The following is a 22,722-nucleotide window of genomic DNA, read 5'->3' on the forward strand; positions in this document are numbered from 1 at the left end:
GATGTTCACTCCTTGAGAAAAAGCCAAAGTCTGGAAAAACTTGTCCCTTTAATAAAATTCCCACAAGGCTGACTGCCCACACCACCCAAAGTACACTTTGAAGGAGAGGTTCTGGGATTCGCTCTCACACAGAAAATTTTGAACTATTGAAGTAGTTTCCTACAGAGTGGTCGCTTCCAGTAATACAATCATTGTTTCTAAGATACTATCAGTAGTTCTACTCTTAATTAATTCAAGGAGATGTTCTGACCTGCCTTTGGATGCCTTGCTCTGTCATTAATATTGTTTTGCAGTTACAATTCAATACATAAAATGAACATCACTTGCTTTCTATACTTTTCATTTTGAAGGTCAGTCTAGTACAGACTCAGACTGGTTTATATCAGGGATGTTTTTCAAACATGACAGGGTGTCTCACAGTCAAACAAGATTCTTCCAACCTTTCTGAATGAAAGATGCTTTAAAAGGATAATTTTCCGCTGATTATCCCTGAGTAAATACTTCCTCTTGAAATGATGCACTCATTGATAGATATTCAACCCCCTGCACTGCAGACTGGTTTATATCAGTACAATTATTTAGAGCATAATTAACAGTTATTTTGAGGAGGCATGCACAGGAACGGTGTCTAGTTTGCATCCATCTTGGAACTGCAAAGACAGCTATACAGTAAAAATTATCACTGAAATCAATAGAAACATGGGGGAAGAGGAGGGAACAAACCTGCTGAATTACACATTGTTTCTGTGTAGTCGTTGTTCATTTTAGCACCACATAGTAATAAGCTATTTGTGGCTATCACTGCAACTTCACCAGAAACATTTCAGGTGTTTAAAAAATATGTAACTTACCTTGTAAACATAAATTTTTGAGACTAATGAGAAAACAGGATCCCACTGGCTTGTAGAGTTAATTAATACATGGGATTTGATTTCTTCTAAAAAGTATAGGTGGAAAATGGCAATGAACAATGGAAGACCGAAGTCTAGAACCGGGAAAAAAAAAAAAAAAAAAAGGTTTAAAATGTCATTCTAATGAATACCCTGAAGGATTAGGTACAGGAGTGTAATTAAGGTTTCTGATCTTTATGGAATGTTCCATGTTGTTAAACAAATAATAAAATTCATAGTTATTCCTATAATAAAACTTAAAGAGATTTCTCTTGTTGAAATAAACTTAATGTACAGTATCATATGGTGGGCAAGTATCTTCATATTTGGCAGGTTTAATGGGATTCAGGGATTATGCCATGTCAGTGTTCGAGAAACCAGGTTGTAATCAGAATTTCACCTTCAACTCTTAAGCTTGTAATAGATTAATGAAGTTGAAAATTTGTGGAACTGGTAGCTGCTGCAGTTATAGTTGTGGTAACCTATCTGAACTTTTCTTAATGAAGTAATGCAGGAAACACTTGGAAACCATGGCACACACCACAGAGAGCAATAAGTCCTACATAACAGAGTTTTTAAGGCAGAAAATATATGAGAGGACTGGTTTATTTATTTGTGTTGCTTCTATTTTTTTTTTTTTTCATTACCACTATTAATTGAAATAATTAGTAGTTTTATGTGTTTGCAGTGCCACTGAGATACAATTTGATAATGAATAGCAGAATATCTTTATCATATCTTTATCAATAATCTGGATGAGGGGATCGAGGGCACCTTCAGTAAGTTTGCAGATGACACCAAGTTGGGCAGCAGTGTTGATCTGCTTGAGGGCAGGAAGGCTCTAGAGAGGGATCTGGACAGGCTGGATTGATGGGCCGGGGCCAGTTGTATGAGGTTCAACAAGGCTCAGTGCCGGGTCCTGCACTTGGGTCATAACAACCCCAGGCAACGCTACAGGCTTGGGGCAGACTGGCTGGAAAGCTGCCCAAAGGAAAAGGACCTGGGGGTGTTGGTCGACACCTGGCTGAGCATGAGCCAGCAGTGTGCCCAGGTGGCCAAGAAGGCCAACAGCATCCTGGCTTGGATCAGCAATGGTGTGGCCAGCAGGACCAGGGCAGCGATCGTCCCCCTGTACTCAGCACTGGTGAGGCCGCACCTCGAGTGCTGTGTTCAGTTTTGGGCCCCTCACTACAAGATGGACACTGAGGTGCTGGAGCGTGTCCAGAGAAGGGCAACGGAGTGGGGAAGGGTCTGGAGCACAAGTCTGATGAGGAGCGGCTGAGGGAACTGGGGTTGTTGAGCCTGGAGAAAAGGAGGCTGAGGGGAGACCTGATCGCTCTCTACAGCTACCTGAAAGGAGGTTGTAGCCAGGTGAATGTTGGTCTCTTCTCCCAAGTAACGAGTGATAGGACAAGAGGAAATGGCCTCAAGTTGTGCCAGGGGAGGTTTAGATTGGATATCAGGAAAAATTTCTTCACCAAAAGGTCTGTCAATCATTGGAACAGGCTGCCTAGGGAAGCGGTTGAGTGACCATCCTGGAGATATTTAAAAGACGTATAGACATGGTGCTTAGGGACATGGTTTAGTGGCGGACTTGGCATTGCTAGGTTAATGATCTTAAAGGTCTCTTCCAACCTAAATGATTCTATGATTCTATGAACAGTGGGATACTTTGGATTAAATTACAAAGGATGAAAGACATCAGTAGGCATCTGTTGCAGGCCTGGAAATGAAAGAAAATACAAATTAGTTAGACCAGTTTTTCAAAAGCTGGATAAGGGATATAATATTTGTTTAGTACTTTAACTTCCTAAGCATCTGCTGGGTAAAACCCACTGTTAAACATGGGCCATCATAACCACTCCTAAGTTACACAGAGGAAAAAACTGTATCTAAAGAAGCTGTAACACTTTTACACTTTAGTAGTTAGGAAAAAAAGAAAGTGTAAATCATGAAGCCGGTCAAATAATGTAGCTATCATGGTCTACAGTTGTCTATAGTTGTTTACATATCTACAGCTAGGTCTACTGAGCTCTCTCCATGGCCATTGAAAAACACTTCCAAGATGTAATTTGTTAAACTTGGTTTTGAGGCTGTCCTGGTTTCAGCAGGGATAGAGCTAATTTTCTTCCTAGTAGCAGATATAGTGCAGTGGTTTAGATTTAGGATAAGAATAATGTTGATAACACAGTGATGTTCTGGCTGTTGCTAGGCAATGTTTACACCAAGTCAAGGACTTTTTGGCTTCTCACATTGCCCTGCCAGAGAGGAGGCTGGAGGTGCACAAGAAACTGGGAGGGGACACGGCCAGGGCAGCTGACCCAAACTGGCCAAAGGGATATTCCATACCACATGACATCGTGCTCGGTATATAAATTCATGGAAGCTAGCTGGGGGTTCAGACTGTGGCTCAGGAACTAGCTGGGCATCGGTGGTCTGCGGGTGGTGAGCAATTTTGCTGTACATCACTTGTATATTATTATTGTTATTATTATCTTCATCATCATCTTCCTTTTCTGTCATATTAAAATATCCTTATGTCAATCCATGTGTTTTACTTTCTTTCCCCCAATTCTCTCACCCATCTCACTGGTTGGGGGAAGTAACCGACCAGCTGTGGGGTTGTTTCAGCTGCCAGCCAGGTTATACCATGACAGATGCTTATTTCAGTAGGAGAGTAGTTGTAACCTGAACATATGGGGGGGTTGTTGTGTTTGTTTTTTTTTTTTAATTCCATGACCATAGGAGAGCTTAGACTGGTTCAGGTGTGGATTGTCTAGACTGTAGATGCCAAAAGTTATGTAGGATGGTTGCATTTTTCTTTCTGGCCATCATGCTAGGATAAGAGCGAGTTCCAGGGCTGCCTTCTGGCACCTGCGAAGTCAGTCACACTGATAAAAAAATGAGTGTCCTAGCAGTGAACAAGAGTGTAGCACTCAGTAGCATCAGAGCAAGACATAAAAGGATAAAAGGACTGCATTACTCTGATCAATCCCTATCCAAATCTTAATAAGGGCCTCCCAACTTCTGTCTCAAAATAATAAGATATGTTTAATTACCAGGAAATAGTGCAAGGAGAATGGGAGATGTCAGAAATATGTGCTTCAAGTAACAAAATGAGATTTGACCTAGAAAAATGTAGGCTAATAAATCTGAGAGGGAAATAATCTAAAGCACAGTTATTAAGTCAGACAAAGATACCTGGAAAGCAGAAATGTCAAAGGAGACCTTGGGGTTTTAGCAGACAGCAAATAATATATATGCATGCTGGAATGCTAGAGGATGACAAAAAGGGATGGTGTGATTTGGGTCTGTACGTGCAGAGTCTTCATTCCTTTGTCCACAGGGAGGTGATTTTCTTGCTATACGGCAGTGATGAGATTGCACCTTGAATCTAGTGATGGATGTTGACAAATTGAAGGGAATTCCGAGAACAGCAGCAAAAATCATTAAGGGGCTGAGCAACCTGACTTGGTAGGAAAAAGAAAGTCATGCACTCAGAGGATAAAGGGAAAAGATTGTTTCTGTTATCCCAAGGTGACAAAGACAGGCATGATGGGATTATGTTAAACAAAAGAAAATTTGAGCTGCAAAGCAGGAAGAAATTCCTGCTGTGTGTGACTTAAAGAATTTTCTCAAGTATATGGTGGAAGACATTTACATAATTAAAAGGGGATGTCAGCATGGAAAACTTAATCAGAACTTAATTTGTTCTGGCATTTGTTACAAGTAACTTTTGTCATTATTAAAATTAAATTAAATGAGATTCAGCAACCTATGTTTTCAGATTGTGCATTTTGTGCATTTGATGACATGTGGTGTCCTGCAAATGTCACTGGTTTATTGCTAGTTGTATTACACATATCGTGATGACCTTGCATGAAGTTATTTTTCTGAATTACTCTGGGGAATAAACATTAACATTAACTCCTTGTGATCTTCCGTCACCTTCTCCTGGTAGTTCAATACAGAGGTTTATGAATTGGCTCCTTTTAGCTGATGCAGTGCATGTATACACTTTTGTATTCAGCAGCATAGGTTCCTATTTATCCTGCCACTGTATAGGCTTTTTCGCTGGTACTCATACTGTTGGAAGCCCAGTATCCTTGTTGTCATGTTGATGATGTAGTGCTGATACAGTCTTCCCACCCACCCACCCCCCCCCCAAAAAAAAAAAAAAAAGAAAAAAGCTTTGGATATGTAAACCACTTTGTGAATACCAGAATTCATAATATATTTCTTGTGACATCAAGATCAGTGTAGAAATTACCAATTTAGACTGCTGTCCTCTATGGGTCTGTCACACCCCAAAACTCCATAAACAGCCAATGGAGAAAAGTATTTAAGATGCCTAAATCAGAAATCTAAAGAAGGTGGTTTGAACAAGCTTCTCAGTATTTACTGAATAAAACAGCATCAACGCTAAAAAAAATGGGAAGGAAGCAGTTAGTTGTTTGCATTGAAAAGAAAGGATAAGCTCTGTCACTTGCACTGAGCTCAAATGCCTTTCTAATATATAATATATTTCTAACTGTGTATGCACATATAGCATACAGTACTTAAAGACTACTTGCTGAGAGGTTTCACTAAAAAAATAATTTAGTCAACAGCAAAAAAATTTAAATCACTGAGTCACTTTTAAACCTTGTCTGAGTGGGATATTTCGTCAGATGCTTCATAGTAGAGAAGAATTTGCAGCGGCAAGGGTATGGATTAATCCTTCACAGCTAGAGTGTATGGCAAATAATACAGGAATCTAATTTCTTCCACTATTTAGCTATGAAAAATTAATGGCAATTAACTTATAACGAGTTGACAGGAAATAGAACCTTAATGCTATTAGAACCTTAAACTATGGAAGCTCCATTTGCTTTTTTATCTCATAATCTGTTAATCTGCTTTAATATTTATGGGTAATGATAGTTATATTAATTTCTCATTATCTTCACTGCCTCCCTCCTTCCCCCTCCTTCCCTTTGTTAAGTGAATGTGTTTCTTAAAGAATAAACAAACTGGTTTCTGAATGCACTTCCCAAATGTGCATTTGACAGTATCATCAGGTGAATGTCTGCCACACCATAAATTTTATGTGCGAGCATCTCAGGAATTTCTTTACCCCACTGTCACATGCATGGCTGGGATCAGATGTGGGCTGGATGGGAAGGAGGAAAAGGATGAGGATCTATTCCAAAGCTGCTCTGCAGTCACTCAAGCAGTAACGAGGGCTACACTAGTCAGTGCTCTAAAATACTTGCTCACCTCCTACACCTTGTAGTAAATCTGCTCCTTTACAATGAGATCTCACAGTGAAAGGACTTTGAGTTCATCATGTTATATCAGTTTTCATGTAAATCTGGTCTACAGTTTCCAGTGTATTGTCTTTATTACCAAGAGGATTTACTGTAAAAGGGTGTCTCCCACATTCATTAGCGTATATTTGTTAACTGAAAATTTTCTGCTTCTTCTAAGAGAGGGAGCAAGAGGCTGTGCATAGAATATGAAAAGTGGCTCTGCAGCCAAGCCGATTAGGACAAATTTAGTGGACCTCTTTCATTAGTTGTGAAGGTCATATCTCATTGACTTCTGTGGCACTGCACCAGCATAATTCAAAGCACAATTTGTTCCAGTAAAGTTGGACTTGATTTCCTGTTGCAGTTGTTCTGGCTTTAAACCCATTTAGTAGTGTGAAGTGAGTGTAAAAGTTTTGCAGGTCTGATTGGTCATGATTTAAGATTCTTTATGCATTTACTTTCTGGTTCATAAGTGTCTATTCAAGGAAGGCAACAGAGGAAAGGCTCTTTAATTCCATTTGTTTGATCATCGCTTGATTCCATGCCATGTTAATTTCTAAAGGAACATTCTCACATGTTCTACATGTCTGAAAATATTTAGCTTTAAAATATGTCCCTACTTTTATGATTTGAAAGGTATTTGAATCTACATCTTGGACTGCTAGGCTCCATCTGGATACTAGTTAGGTTTAGCTCAGAAATTAAATTTCACGTGTAAGACAAACACCTTCATGTGGAATACAGGAGCAACACGCCTTTTCATAGGTTTGACCCAGTTTATCTAATTTTAAGTAACTATATTTAAACTAATCTCCCATGGTTTGTTCTACAATAAGTGGAAGGATAGTTCTTTAACCCACAAAAGGCAACTTTATGCTGATGGGATGAATTCACCTAAGAAGAAGGGCGGTTTTGTGCTCTGGACACCTGTCTCCCTGGGCATATCTCTGCCTCATGTCTCTTTGCCGTAGAACTGTCGGAGTGCCAGCACCTTGTGTACTTATATTCAAATGCCATATGGCGTTTCCTAACATTAGTTTAAAAGCTAATTAATAGATTTATTTTATGATACACTAATTTGTCTAAATTGTCTTTGCTAGTCACTGCTGAAGAACTATAAGGCTTTAAAGCACACTAAGTAGTCTAAAAAAATCTAGTAGCAGTGAGTTCAAAACACTTTGTTGATAGCCAGTACCAGAAAAGCAGTGCTGCCTGTTGTATTCAGATACAGACAGATTGGATTCTTGTAGCTGAACAAGTACCATGTGGCTCAGCCCCCTTGTTTAGGAGGTAGACCAGCTCCTTTTTTTGTTGTTGTTGTCGTTGCTACGTTAACCTCCAAGAGGTTTTGTTTTGTTGCCGGCCTATTCCCCAGATGACTGTTTTCAAGTGGAAGGGGAGGTAAATCTGACAAGAAAGCAATAATTCATAGAGAAAATGACAGCTATAATGAAGTGCTGCAGCGGTGGAAAGGTTTCCCCAGCAGAAATGTGCAGCCCAGCTCACCTGCTGGAAGTTCACTGACTTCAATGTGTCTCCTCCAGACTTGACATTGGCCCAATGCATTTTCTTAACCATAAGGCCAGTTTGCTATTTCAGAGCTCTCACTCATTGGTAAGGTTGACCTAAATCTTAACAACTGTTACATGAATCAAATCGTAATAACTTATTACCCAAGCGCTGTTGTATCGTGTGCTGCCTGATGAATTGAATTGTGTATGGCAAGAGGTAGTGGCCTTCAAATGAGAACCATACGTGTGAATTGCTTGTTTGCATGAGCCGATCTCTTGGCAAAGTTACAGAGAAATGAGAAAAGCACCTCCATAACAAGGACCAAGGACTTAAAAAAACTTGCCTTTCTCTCTCAGGCCATTCATTCTAAGGAAAGAAGTAGAGGGCCATAATTCTTCCATGAAACCAAGTAACAACCTTTTAATAAGCATCATTAAGTCTTTAGATTGAAATAAGAGGCTATCTACCCTTTTATCCCATATTATGTTGCCCAAATTCCTCTTTGCCATCCTCACTGTGGTTAGATGAAAGCCCCCTGTTTTCATATTGATCACTAAAAGCACTTTCCCCTTGTACCAGTTCACTGCATCACTTCTAAATGCAGTTCATCTGATCTCTCCTACTTTGGCTGCTGCTCATTCAGGGCTACAAAAACTGTAGTTTCAGGCAGGTCTTGGAACTAAATGATCATGTTTCTTACCTCATTCCAGGGGATAACATTAGGATCTTTGTTTAGGTGGGATTCAGAGCAAAAATAAAGCTCACTTTGCTTTCCCATGCATGCCCACACACGTGCACACTTATATATATATATATATATATATACACACCCCTCTTTCTCCACAAGGGCTATTTGAAGCCAGAACAGTAGACATCTGTGTGTGTTTGTGCCTATTTCTTTTCAGTAACACACTTTTCAAATGCTAGGTGCTGGGGAAGTGTAACTGCACTGAAACGTTACCCTAGGCACAACCTAAGCTCTTCAGGGCTGTGGGCTGAGTGGTTCTCAGAGTTATTCTTTTTCACTGGAAAAAAGAAAGTTGCTCTCTGAAAAGGAAATTAAGTGATACAGGCAACAAAAGTTATTGGTTTAGGGGGTATCAAGAATTTATTTGTGAACAAGCCTTAGCTGGAGTTGCACTGTTTCCCTAGTCGCTTGCATGTGGCTGTAGCTCTTATTTCCACTTGCAGTTTTTGTGTGAAAGGAATTTTACCCGTGTGAGACTCAACGGAGCACTTCTATGTCTGTTTTCCTCTCCTCTCTTTTATCCCTGCCAGACCAGCACAAAAAAATCCATATTCTAGCTTGAAGGAAAACCATCCACAATAAGAAACAACCTCACATGCCAGATAGATTGGAAACTCAGACCAACATTTTAGGTTACTGTTCCTGGATTAAAGTGAAGTGACAAGCATAGACCCACATGGCAGGCTGGATTTTATGAACATATGTCAGCAGGGTATCTGCTGCGTTCAAAGCAGTCTGCAAGCTGCAAACAAAACAAACACAGAAAACTTGTTTTTTAAATAATTCAACTTTTCTGTAGTTCAGTTCTTACCAGTCTTAGGCAGTGCATGTCCCCACCTTGTTTACATTATGTTCCCCACTTTAACAATCCCCACCTTCATTTTACAACAACGCAGGCAGCACTTTCTCTCTTGTGTTCCTTGTGGGCAAGCAAATTTCTGTATGTGTCTGATACCTTGGATTAGGCTGTCAGTAAATAAGAACGTTAACTCCCAGCCAGGCTTCACCCTCCCTTCTCTTCCCACAAGATTTAATTGATCGGTTTCATCATATGCAGCTTAACCTTATGCAAGAACATGAAATGGCATATGCTTTCCATCCCAGAAAGATAATTGACACCCACGTGATTTCAGTCAAATGGGAAGAAAAAAGATATGGTAGGATTGTTTTTTGAAGGGACAAGGAAAGGAGGAAGGAGGGGAATGATTTCACCTCCAGTAGCATTTTGAACTTTGAGCCCTAATATCTCAAGTTTGATGAATGCACTCAATCCACTCATTGTGGGGAAAGTTGAAGAAGGTCTCAGGGTCTCCCGAACATGAAATTGATGCCTTAGGGCATCAGTGTGCACAATGCTTCCTACACCAGCAAGCCCAGTCGCTTGCTCAGCAAAGAGCTCTCTTGTTCTTTGCTGGCCTGATCACAGAAGCACCATCTCTCTCAAACAATGTTTGCGTTTAGAGAGATAATATTGTCTCTGGCTTTCCTTGCCTCCTCTAGGGAGACTAACTCCACAGTATTGCATTGGACCTTCAGGATACATTGTTTTACTTGGGCTTCTCTTCCCCATTTGCAAGTTACAAGTTAGTTTTTATGTTTGTTCCCTCTACTTTATGCTTTTCTTTCTGTGGCGTTGCGTCTGTGCTGTACTGGCTGATATATGACAGGAGAAGGGCTGTTACATTTGTACATCAAATCCTATATCCGTAGTCTACCCTACACAGTCAAAGCATATTTGTAGGCTTTACATCTGATAAAGGTCATCTTCTGAAATGCAGAGGTGCAGAAGGATCTTCCTGAGTCTGAAGACAGATTAGCTGCAGTGATCTTTGCTACAGTTCATTTCTTTTGTAGAAGGAGGAGGCTCAACATATTCTGGATGGGTTCACTGTTGCTTAACGAGAACTGTGAATCATGTCAATATGTTGCAGTTGCAGCATGGGAAATTTTGAGCAGAAGCAGGGGCAGGTGCTGGAAAAGTTCACTGGAAGAGGATGTAAGAAAAAAAATTAGCAGTGTGGTGCAAAGACCTGTATCCTTCCTCCTCTGTCTTCCACTCACTTGAAGAAGGAAAGATACAGAAAACAACATTTTTCTTTAACAAGTTCAGATGGGAGACAGAACTCCAAGTATGTCACTTGCCTACTACAGGTAGGGTGACATGAAATATGAAGCTGTCAAGCAAGGAGCAAGACTGATCCAAATCTGACAAGTCTAACATACCGAGCTCAACAATCCTGACTCTCTCCTCACCAATGCCATCAGCAAGGGTTACATCTCAAGTGTTTTTGCAGCAGTAAACCATACACAGCCACATGTCTCCTATAAAACGGTCCCTGACACCAAATACAGTGGTGGCAGATGCTGTGGTGCTGGGGACCCATGCTTAAGGGAAACCTGCTGTGAAGCACATCTCCTCCTCTTTGAACTACCACTTTATTTGACATTGTGCCTTCTCACTGCTCCCTCTTGTTCTCACAGGGTGTCCTGCTTTGAGTCCTGGAAGGGACAATGTGGGAGAAGTCTGTCCTCTTGCTATCAAAAAGTCACAGAGCCAAGGTTGGAGATGCTGTCTTACACCAGGCAGTTGCCCTTAGATCTCTTTGTAAGAGCGTCTCACAACCATTTGCTGGATTTACTTCTGGCTTGGAGACTAAGCCCTTTTGAGTCAGTGAATCCTGGCAAATGTTTCAAGCACCTGCCTTGCTTCTGGCTGAATGCTGAGCTATGGCTGGGCTGTTGCACAGTGTCTTTCAGGCTCTGAAATCCTGGATCTGTTGAGACGGTTCTCCTGCAGCTCTACGGGATGCTCCTTTTGTCACCAACCATCTGCCAGTTCCTTTGGCTGCGCAGGTATAAAGCATGCGTGCCAGCCTGACATAGTGTCACCACTGAAAATTCACCGGTAGTGTGTGTTGTTTGCAAACAAAATGCTTCATTCTGAGTGTGGAGGAAATTTTCTAACATTCTGAGAAAAAAGTCCCCGAGTCCCCTGGGGTGAGAGAAAATTAGTCATTCTCTTTCTTGCCAATATCAAAAGATCAGGTGATAAAAGGAGGGGGGAAATGCAATTTATGATAGGATCAACGCAAGGTTAGTCAACAAGCTATATGGAAGGGGATTCATAATATAAAATCTATGTATATCAAGTGCAGCCATGGTAGCAACACATAGCCACCAGGCAGAAATTGTGTGCCGCTGCAAAACTTCATTGGTGTTGGCAAAATGGACCTGACCCAATTGGTCTTTCCAGAGGCTCAGGAAATATTAGAGTAGTACTTTTGAGCTCTTCCTCCAATGAAACAGGTCACAATCATTTATTGCTAACTGAATTGTATCACTGCATCCGGACTAACCAAGGTGACAAAGATGACACACAAAACTACTACTCCAGTCTGCCTGGAATAATACATGGAGTTTCCATAGCAGCTGTGCCCGATAGGGTCAGTTAGTTCCCATTTTACAGACAACTTCATGTAACTGCAGGGAATTCTGCAGGTAAAATATTAAGAAAAGGCCATTAGTTACTTTTTTGCATGCCCAAGTGGTGAGTATGCAAGAAAATTGGCATAAAAGCTTCTCAGTGTGAGATTTCTCTTGCCGTGGTGAGGTAGCTGGCAAAAGTGGCTGATTAAGAGTATATTGACTTTTGTGTGAGTACATGGAAGAGCCAGGGACAGAAACCTGGGAATCCACTTATGTGACTTCATCGTATAGACTCAGAACCACAGAACATCACAGAGGCTGGAAGAGACCTTGGAGATCATCTAGTCCAACCCATGTTGCCCAAAGCAGGGTCAGCTACAACAGCTCAGGGTTTTGTTCAGTCAGGTTTAAATATCACCAAGGATGGAGACTTCACAGCCTCTCTGGGCAGGCTCTTCCAATGTTTGATCACCCTCCCACAGTACAGAAGCGTTACAGGACTCAAATGTTTTCATTTCTCTGCTGTTGTTTCCCTGACACAGAAGATGCGTGTGTGAGGAATAATAACCTTTATTCAGTAGACCAAGAAGCTCTCTTTACAAGGCTTGGTAACCTGTTGGTGCCTTAATGAGTGAAGTATCCATAAATAATTGAGCTTTCTCAGCTGAAGCAGGGCAACCCTTGGCCTCAGTCTTATTCATCTTATTTAATAAAGGATGTTCTTGTGGTACAAGAAGATTAAGAAGAGTTTTGTTAATGCTGGAGGATGGTACTGGTATCGTAGCCAATTAATGCGCCTGTTGCTGCTAATGATAAATGGGTCTGTCATCAGTTAATCTGGCATTGTGCCTCCAGCCTTACATAATCGTTTGTGGATATACCCAAGGGTTTTGATAGCTAACATTTCACCTTTTACAGGTCATCAGAATTCTTCAAGAAAGATGGATTTGGTAAATAGTAGTCTGCAGCAAAAAAATGGAGGTTGGAAAAAAAAAAAAGTGTTCAAGTAAAGATAAGATCTGTAAAACGGGCCAAAAACCTCTCTGAAGAAGAATCTTTTTCGGTTTTACTTCAACCAAAGTTCAGGGAGAAGAGAAAAGGAAAATGTATCCAGGGAACACTGGTGGATCCAGGCTGGTTTAGCCTTCATGGGTTAATAGCTCATTTGTAACAGACATTTTCAGTGGTTCTGAAATTGCAGGAAGTGGTCTGAGGCTGAGAGGGAATAATGACTCAAGGAGACATAATTTCTAGGGAGGAACTGAGGTTCTGCAGTTCTGCTTTGGAGGAAACACAAGCCACAGAATGAAATTCCCCGCAGTTTCAAGGTTAGCAGAGAAGCTGGTGGCTGGAGGAAAGAAATCCGAGGAGGGAAGCAGAAAATATGAAACAATCTCTCTGTGTGCGTGCAATGTTGGGCCACATAGCCAACGCCTTTTGTCCTTTAGCCAGGAATCTGAGCTGAAAACCCCTTTTGCAAGATGCATAGCTGCTCTCCCATTCAGGGTAGTTCATGTTAAATAACAAATTCATGTTAATTCAACACGGAAAAAATGGAGTTTGGGCTTTAAATTGTTTTAATGGTTATCATCCTCATTTAGATAATGGACAGGCAGCAGAGGGAGGTGCTCGTCTTGACATTCGACCAGATGAGAAGACAGTGATGGCCATGCCCAGCTTGCACCACTCTTGTTGCTACTTCTGATGGTTTTCTGTCTGTACACTCACATCTGAGAGTTATGGACCAGCTGTTCACAAAGACCATTACAAATCAATCCCACCAAACCCTAAAAGGCACAAAAGTTAGCTCTGGCCTAAGTTTAATCAGCAAATCTCCCTGGAGTCAATGGAGAGAGGCACCTTTGGAGGGCAATTCAGAGCAGGAATCTGACTGCAAGGGCAGCATTAACCTTTATGACTCTTCTCACTTTGCCAAGACTCAATGGGATCAATTCGTAGCCGAGCAGAGAAGACTTATACTGGCTAAGGAGCAGTCCCAGTATCAATAAAGCTCTCTGTATCACAGACTTGCCATATGTCTCCACTTATGGGGATTGGGCATGGGGGCTGTGGAGGGAATTGCTTTTCTGGGCAGGTTAATGTAACAAAAAGAGAGCAGCTCTGCAGCCCTTAATCTCCCTAAAGCCCATAGACTCAGCCCTCCTGTGCTTTACTCTGTGCTATGCTTCATTATGCAGTCTTTAAACACCTAAGCTAAAGATAGAGGAAGTAATTTAAAAAGAAAACACAACTTTGGCTCCTTATAGGTGGATTTTTAGAGAAGTAAGGTTGCTCTTGGGTTAAACTTACTAGATTTTTAAAATTTTGTTTCTATAGTATTACAAAGTCCAAGCGCTACGGAATAGACACTGAAAATTAATACCCAACTCTAGAATATTTAATAACTCAAGATAAATTTAGGTATTTAGAATTGTGAGTTTTAAACATTACAACATTTTTGTTCTTTTTATTTTTCTTCTGGATATGGAACTCCTATTTCCAATTTATTAACAAAATCTGACAGTTCTGCTCTTATTTTTGGTAATAATCTAACTCGCAGTACTCCAGGAGCTACAGATTCAAGAATAAAACATAAATGGATGCTTGGAGTATAGAAAAATACTTTCATTTAATACCTTAGTTTTTTTGGATTTTTTTTTTTTCATCAAGATGTATCCAAAACCAATTTTCTTTATTTTAATTACATCTGGAATATACTACTCATTGTAAACAAAATTATTTAACATGCAGATTTTAGCTCAGGGATTTGAAGCAGTCTAGTGGGCTAAGACGCATACTGTTTATTTCCATTCATTTACTCATAGAAGTTTGTCAGAACTCACCAGATACATTTGAATAATCTCAACTTTTCTTTGCACTGTGATTTTTCTTTTCCTTATTGAATTAATATTATAAATACATTAACGGAGCTGTCGGTGGAGAGAAGATATACTGTTTCAGTTCCTTCGTTGCTGTAAATCAGCATAGTGCCATTTACATCAGCGAAGCTACTATTTACCCCAGCTGAACATCTCCTCCTTCAGTTCTAATATTAACTCAGTTAAAAATAGGAGATTTATATTTAAACCTTGGCTTCCTGAAGTGACAGTAGGTGGGCCAACTTGTAACATGATCAACATTTACAGCATTATCTCTACTGGAATCCATTTATGTCAGCTCCTAACAATCAAAACATAATGGCTCTTTGCAATTGCCACTGCTTTAATTTTTTACAAAAAAGCAATGATTTTAATTTTAAAAAAAAAAAAAAATGAGCCCTGATACAGCATGCTTGCATGTGTGTAAACAGCATATGACAAGAAAGTGTTGGCATCCTGGTATGCAACCCATTCCGTGAAGCGGTACTTGCGGAAAGGGGTGGTGTGCTGGTGTTATATATGGGGAATAGCAATAGTGAGGTGGGGGGATCTCAGAGTCATATTGTCAACGCGTAACCTGTGATTCAGTGCATGATTTAGTTTTATAATATACTTAGAGACATTTGAGATGCCTAGATCCATTTGAGATGCCCAAACTTATTTAAGAGACTGGCAGAGAAGATGCAGGATCTGCAGGAAAGCCATGTCGTTCTGGATGGCAGCTGAAGGACAATAAGTCTAAGTAGGGCATCTCTAGTGGCACAGGACACAGTTTTCTGTGGACAGCTGAGCTGGGCTGAGTTTACATCTGCAGTCACAATTTTTCAAGTTATTTTTTGATAACGCCAAGGGGCATGCTAATTGTGACCTATCAGAAGCTGTTGGCCTTTAGCAAGATCATATACTGGCTCATTTTCACCGCTGTGCCATAGATTATACCTGTGAGTGTTGTCGCTAAACTGAGTGACATTACCAAATATGCCTCACGGTAAAGGTATATATAGAATTCAGTGCCTACCAAGTTAGGACTTGTGTTCAAGTCCCCATCAAATATTGAGCTGCTAAAAAAATGCTCAGGACATAAACAAATTAAATTTAAAGTGTCTGAATAATTTGGACTATTAGACGGAGACAGTGATTTTTTGATATATGCTGAAACAGTTGGACTCATCCAGGTGTCAGACACAGGAGTCTCCCTCCTTTAATTTCTTAAAAAAAGACCATATAAGTCAGTAAAAACTACAGTATTTTAGTGATCTCTTAAAATAAGTAAATATACTTTATTACTAGTAATAAGCATGAAATCTAGAAAAGAAGGAAAGAAAATGTTGTTAGGTTTGTCCCGTGAAAACCATGTTTTCTTTTTCTCCAGATTTAAATATGTGTGCATATTAACTTCAGTCCAATTTCATTCCACTCAGCTTGAAGCACCTCACATTTGGTGTACAGTTGCTCCTTACCCAGCCTTTGAGACCACATCTAAACTGTGAAGCCAGCCATGGATGGTGGCATGCCTTGTCTATCCCGGGTAAGGAACCAGGCTGGAACATGCCATAACTCAGCTCTGGTTGCCCAGGTTCCTGAGGAAATCAGAGCATGGGAAGGCAGCTTGGGCATGGCTGTCCTGTAGATATGAAGGTAGATGTCCATTTCTCCCTGTCAATACAGACATAAAGACAGATCCAGTTGCTGCCTGATGAGGTGGTAGCCTGGGGAGAACATTCTTCTGGTGTAGATACTTAAGTGCTCACAGATAGGGGGAATCTGGGTCTTCGAACTTATGAAGGATTGTACATGGACAATCCTGACAGCTGCCATGCAAACAACCTTTACAAATCCGTCCCAGTCTTTTCTGACACCCAACACCTGGCTCCTTTTCTGTAGTGAGGATGGCTGGACCATTGCAGTGGCGCACTGATTTTTGTGGATGGTGAACACAGAAAGGGGATTGAGAAGAGACCACCCGAGTTATTCTGACACTTGACTTGAGTGCTTTCTATTCTTAGACAAATGAGGATCTGAAATATGTAAGTACACTATCATTATTTTTTAGATTTATTTGTAAAAATGAGAGAAAGAAGTAAAACTCTTAATCTATCGTGGGTATGGGATTTATACATTTATCATTTTCTTTCGATGTGTGTCTATACTTAAGTGGAGTTGATAAATCAAGCTAATTCTTGTGATATTTTAAAGCATCATTATTTGTCTCTTGATTTCATCCTTCTTTTTCTTTAAATAAATGAAAAAAGCAAAAAAACATGAAATTATATTTACAGTGTCATTTTAAATTTATTGTCTAATAAATAGTGATCACTTGGAAAAATCCTTTTTTTTCTGTATTGTTAACAAAAGATTTAGCCAAAGTGATTGAATCAAGATCAGAAATGATCTCAGGTTCCTGAAGCTTGAATAAATGACATCATTGTCAATGTTAATGTGCTGTTCTGGAAGTTCATTTGAAGTATAAGAAATAACCTAAATATAATTTCATGGCAGTTCATATACTACTTAGCATAATTTATTCTTTACTACGGAGCCTCTGTTCTCTATGTTTCACCAGCATTTCCAACTCACCAAATACCCACCAACACTCACCTTTTTACTCTTCCACGCTCCCAGTACAAGCAAAGATAACACTTTTTTTCCCCAACAAACACAAACTGTGTGTTGACTTCCAAATTGGCAACTTTATCTTGACTTCCAACACTTTTTGCTGAATGAGCGTAACCACCACTGATGTTACAATATCACGTGCATCTACTACCTCTGGCTCATCTAATCATGCTGCATAAGATGCCTTTCAGAACTGTATTATCCCCAAAACACATTATTTGTGCTTAACAAATAATAACTAGAACTTGTCAGCCACAGAAAACTGTAACTTAGTTTTCCAAATGGGTGCACATCCCAAAGTATTTCGAAGAGGACAAAAGAAATTCAATAGAAATTTGACATATTGTTAAAGTGCTACATATACCAAGGCTTTAACCAGCCACAGAAAAAGATTTAGAAACACAATTAAGTTTATTTCTACAGCTTCTAGTCAGGAACTCTGTACTTCAATGTACAGAAACAAATGAACACGAGCTGTAATGGCCTGACTTGTAAGGATGTGGATGAGTCCTATGACATTTCTGGTTTTGAAATCCCGCACAGGAGAATGTCTTTATTTGGATAGGGTTCAAAGGATAGCTTTACGTTTCAAAGATGCACTGATTCTCCTATAGTGTTAAACAATAAGCATATGCTTGTATTCTTCCATTGGTCCAGGCTATAATTACATATTTCAGATTATAGTGTTTACATAGTAATGAGACTAGCCTGAATTCCTGCAGCTTTGGGCAAGTTCTTGAAAATACACTTTGTAACAGTGACAGGCAGATTGTTCTTGATATGTCTTTATTAAAATAAATCTGTTTTAAGGAATGTTTAGATTTCTGACTGTAGCTGACTGATTTGGTAGAGATTGGTATAGCAATAATGTCATTATATCAAGCCTCTTTTCTTTTTCTTTTGGGGATTCCCAGAGATATTTCAATAAAAGAAACTATAGCCTAGGTATCTCCACTGAGTTAGAGGGAGAAAACAAGGGTTTTCAGGACAAATGAAAAGTGTGGTGAGGCAATAGTGGAGCACTCAGATTTCCTTTCAGAAAAGAAAAGAAACTAAAAGCCTCTGAGTGGTAAAGCAGAGCAGTTGGACATTTTCTTAGACATGCAGGTATGCAAAGGATGTTGATGACACCATGAAATATCTGTCTATCTCCAGATAGGAGCTTTTGTACCATAATTTGTTTAGCAGCCATTAAAATGTCTCATTCTTGGAATAAAAAAGCCCTCATAAGTATCAGGACTTTCTTAAAAAAAGGAGCAAAAACTCAATTGCCACAAACTGTACTTTTTAAGAGACCTATCAACCTAACCTAGACTTTTTGACAGCTATGGAAAGAAGCCAAGATTATATTAAAAATTGGTATTGTGCTGGGGGTAGCCATTCCCTGCCAGATGTATTGCATATACCCAGCTGTGTACACGGATATTTATGGATATGTCTATACTACATATCCAGTCAAGGGGAAAAAAAAATATATTTATGGGAAGGTGTGCTAATATCTGGTTGTCCATGGCTAAAACATACAGTGTTAATACATTATCCTAGCAAATGAAAATGAAAGACATAAACGAAGGGTTATTCCCCTAGTGATTCAGTATTTCAAAGACATTAATCAGTACTACATATCTGCTGGAAAAGCAGATCCATTCCTCCTGGTTCCCCATGGTTACTATCTGATAGTAAATTGCAGCCATTGCTACCTCTATGGGCAACCCTGACAACTTGGAGGGAATTTCAGTTATCGGAACCATGCATCTCCCCACATGCCACCAGGATAGGGATTTACATTTGAAATGAGAATTGGTTTATAACCTTGCAGAAACACACAAGGCGATTAATAAATGGAACTTATCAGTACGTCTAGCCAGTTTTGAGTTCGTGCAGAAATGTTGCCACATGAGGATCTCCTCTGAAGTACTCGGATATCAGTGTGATTAGCCTGGTAGACAGACCTCTGTATTGGGAAAGCAAGGTCAGTGATCCTGGGACAATAGGAGACGTAAAGATTCAATAATAATATCTTATTATTCAATCACATGATGTCTGCAGAACACTTTAAAATCATTATGTGAAGGACAAAGAATGCTATATGTATAGTAAGGGGTAAAGGCTGACATTTCTACAGTGCATTTAATTAACAGAATTCCACGCAAGCCTGGCCTTTGGAAGAAAAATAATCTTTGGTTGCACACTGGGCACATTGAGCTTCCATAATAAACGCACAGGGAACCCCTGTAGGGCATCTACTGAATCAAGGCTGTTGTTTTGCTGGTGCCATGTCCTCAAAGACCCTGAGGTTGAAAGACCTTCTATAAAAATGAAACCTGTTTTGCTTACCACAAGTAGGGGGTTGATGAAGACATGAAACAGCAGCAGTAATTGATCATTTTTATTAACGGTGCTTCTCAAGCTGTTGGAGCACTTGACATGGCTGAATTTCAGTGAGGAGACAGAATATGTCTAGGTAGGAATAGTTTCCCCGAGTCAGTACAAGCGGTGCTCGTAGGAAGTGTTCTTCTGCTGACAGTTACCATCCTCTACCCTGAGACATGGTGCTTCAAGGTACCCAGACTGCCAGATTAATGCACTGCAAAATAATGTCACTAATTGCTGCCTGTTAGGATTTACCACTATTGTTATGGAAAAGGGACACAGACAATGATCAGAAGTGATCATCGGACCATGCTCTTAGTTGACTCATGGTATCCCATGTGGTTTGTTCTCTTTATGATCACATTTCAGTTTTGGATCCTGCTCTGCAGCAGAAAATTAAGGATGGTGGTGTGGTCTAGTGTGGAGACCACCGGGCTGAGATATGGTGAAGTAACTTTACATCTACTCTGGATTTACAAGGGTTTGAGAGATTATATCAGTCTATCTTGCCCATTTGTACAATGAATTTAATGAGATTGACCAATATTTGTAAAGGATGTTGACATAAAGAGAATAAAACTACCCCTTAGTAGTTGCATGTTTGGGTTTTTTGGGGTTTGGGTTTGTTTTTTTTTTTTTTTCCTTAGTGATACATTCTTTCCAGAAAAAGAGCCCAGGATGGAAATAGGTGATATACTCAGACCTTTGCAGCCTCCACTATATAAATTGATTTCCAGTACCCTGTTCTGTAGTTGAAAATATTAAAGTACACTACTTGTTTCATTAGACATGGATCATTTCTATAGTGCATGGTTGGCATTGCTGTGATAATTTATCAGAAGGCTTTGGGAAAGGCATAGAATGCCACAAAACTGGCAAATAAAGCTGATTCTGTTTTTAGAGATGGGACAAGAAAAAACATATTTGCTGATGTACATAGTAATTATTTTCCTCAGATATAAACCTGTTGAGATAACTACATTATGTGGAGTGAGGCATAGAGCTATCCTAGAAACCAAAAATACCTTTAGAAATTGAATATTTATAGTGGAATTAACAAGATAGCCACTGTGGTAGCTTCAGGTTTGAAGTCACTATCATTGCCAGTCTCTGCGTGTATAAAGTGCACCATAGGTGTAAGGTGGTTAAAAAATAAAAATTGCCAAATAATTTTTTGAAAACTTTTTCAATATGAAAATAATCAGATGTTTAAACAGGTTTCCCAGGGAGATTGTGTTATCGCCATCCTTGGTGATTTTAAAATAGTGGGACAAATTCTTGAGCTACCTAATATAACTGAATTTGCTTTTGAGATGGAGGTTTGACTATAGATCTCCAGAGAACCTGGTCAAACCTGCATTATTTTGTGATTCTAAGAAAGGAAGCCATTAAAGAAGAAAATGCAAATTCCCATTCAAAAATCTGGGAAGTTCATCTTTGTCATTATCCAAAGGCATCCCTGTAGCTACAGATGTCTTAGTGGGACAAGGATTTTTTCTGTTTATCTGCTTCTCAGAGGGAAGGACAAGTCCACCTTCTCTGACAGCTCTTGGAAACAGTGTGAGGAGATGTTGGTTGAATTTGCTGACACCCACATTTAGCTCCAGCTAAATGTCAGCTGAAGTTTCCTTTCTCCATGTCATCACTTTTATAGTGGGGATTTAGCACTGTCTATTCTGCACTAGATATCCCCATGCAAAGAAGTGGGATGAGATTCCTGGCTGGAGGCTTTTCCATCCTTGTAAGTTCCCTTCGTATGTAATGCCATTGCAGTTGCTATACATGAACATTTAAGTGAATTGTTATCAGCCACTTCAGAATATTCCTGCTAAGGACGAGGTTAATCCTTCTGGGTCTTCAACTCAGGTTACTCGTAACGGCAATATGACAGACACCATAGCCAAATCCAAACTGCCTGAGGGGTCAAGATATGGGCCAAGTGACTTCTCCTATTCTTGAGTTTTCCTATGCAAAGTGCACTGTGATTTGCTGCAACCTGAAGTCAGACTGCCAGCCAACAGATAGGCCATAGTGACAACACTGACATGCTCATTGGGATTCTCCCACCATCCGCTCCCACCTTTCTCATCTCCACTCAGCCCCATTCCTTTTTCCTTGATTGCTTTTCCTGCCTGTGGCATGAGTGGGGGAAGGAAATTTTTTCTTCTTGTCTCCTTGTTTCTGTAGTACAGGAAGGCAGGATTGTAGATAGGAAATCAACAGTGAGTGCATCATGGCTGAGGTTTGAGAAGAAGGCTCCATAATATCCATTATATCTATCCTGTCCTCTCAGGTAACTCTGCACTGAGCCAGAACAGCAATTTCAGGCTCTTTAATCCTCACAACAGTAGGATTCCTACATTGTATTTTCTCCTCAGGTTTTACTGAAGGTGTATGTAGGTAGCCAGACTGGTCTTCTCCTGGCCACTGCTCTGAAGAGCACATTGTGTTGTCCTCTCTGTATCTAGATCTGTGCTATTTTGGGGGGCTCCAGCTACAATGGCTGTGTGAGATGCTCCTTGAAAAATTTTATTCTGCCTTTGCAAATCCATGCCTGCTGCATGAGTCCCAGGTGACTGTATTTTAGTAAAACATCTACAAACTTGGGGTGAATGGTGTTTGTGGCAAAAGATTGCCTGAGCCACAATCTTCTGCTGTGTCAACTTCCGTTGCACTTTGGTGGCCTTCAGCTGATAGGAATGATTTGGAGTTTCATGCCATTAGAAATAGTTAAGGAAGTTTCCAGAGTGAGGAGCTTACAAAACAGATTTTTTAAGCAGTTTTCTGAGCGCTCTTTTTCCCAACCTGTGTGCCCCAGATAGCACAATCCTCAGTCTATCAGCAGATAAAGCAATTATGTATTTTAAGCTGGTCCTTAAAAATGCATCCAGCCCTGTACAAATACCTTTACTCTTTGCATATAATAAGGATGCAAGACCTTTCCACCTGCCTCTTATCTTCCTGTTGCAGATAGGGCAAGAGGGAAA

At 40.0% G+C, this 22,722-nt stretch overlaps 1 protein-coding gene across 2 annotated transcripts in view; it reads left to right on the forward strand.

Moving 5' to 3' along the window:
• TENM4 (teneurin transmembrane protein 4) overlaps positions 1–22,722 on the forward strand; it is a 622,246-nt gene that overhangs the window by 83,234 nt on the left and 516,290 nt on the right. For both annotated transcript variants that reach the window (XM_054803254.1, XM_054803243.1), the window contains exon 2: positions 16,631–16,773. The gene's annotated coding sequence lies outside the window, so the exon portion shown is untranslated. The remainder of the gene's footprint in view (positions 1–16,630; positions 16,774–22,722) is intronic.

This window comes from Grus americana, chromosome 1, assembly GCF_028858705.1.
Source record: "Grus americana isolate bGruAme1 chromosome 1, bGruAme1.mat, whole genome shotgun sequence".
NCBI lineage: Eukaryota > Metazoa > Chordata > Aves > Gruiformes > Gruidae > Grus > Grus americana.